General features: G+C 32.5%; 1 non-coding gene across 1 annotated transcript; it reads right to left on the reverse strand.

Annotated features, from left to right (window-relative positions):
* Positions 1-265: 265 nt before the first annotated feature.
* On the reverse strand, positions 266-336 carry Trnag-gcc. The gene has a single exon. It is a non-coding gene; the product is annotated as a tRNA-Gly (tRNA).
* Between the last annotated feature and the right edge of the window lie 215 nt (positions 337-551).

Genomic DNA, 551 nt, shown 5'->3' on the forward strand with positions numbered 1-551 from the left:
TTTTAATTTAAATATAATTGTGATTATAGATGAAATATTTAATGATTTAGAAACACATTCCTTTATGTTAAGAGGAAAATGCTCTAACTATAATCTGTACAAATTCTCTTTAAAGAATGTTTGATTAAACATGCCAAAAAAACTAGATATCATGTACTCTAATCTATTACTGTGATCAGAAGCTAGACTACCTTCCGGTTTTTGTTGAAGTTATTTCTAAAAGGATGGATGTGATACCCAGATCCATTTAATATTAGATTAAAATTGCATCGGCCGGGAATCGAACCCGGGCCACCCGCGTGGCAGGCGAGTATTCTACCACTGAACCACCGATGCTTGATAATTTTATTTTATGCCAAGTTCTATAATCTGTTCAAGTTACATTTGGTCAATGAACTTCGTCACGGTTGTTTAATAATGCATCATATTTCAGTACTGTATGTTTCAAAGGAAGTGGATTGTAAGGAGAACCACTTACAACATCCCTGACCAAGTTCATTGACAAATATGTCTTTTTTAAAAGTTTTAAGCAGTAACATAAACAATATATA

The sequence above is a fragment of the Limulus polyphemus genome, unplaced genomic scaffold, assembly GCF_000517525.1.
Source record: "Limulus polyphemus unplaced genomic scaffold, Limulus_polyphemus-2.1.2 Scaffold3067, whole genome shotgun sequence".
NCBI classification, from domain to species: domain Eukaryota; kingdom Metazoa; phylum Arthropoda; class Merostomata; order Xiphosura; family Limulidae; genus Limulus; species Limulus polyphemus.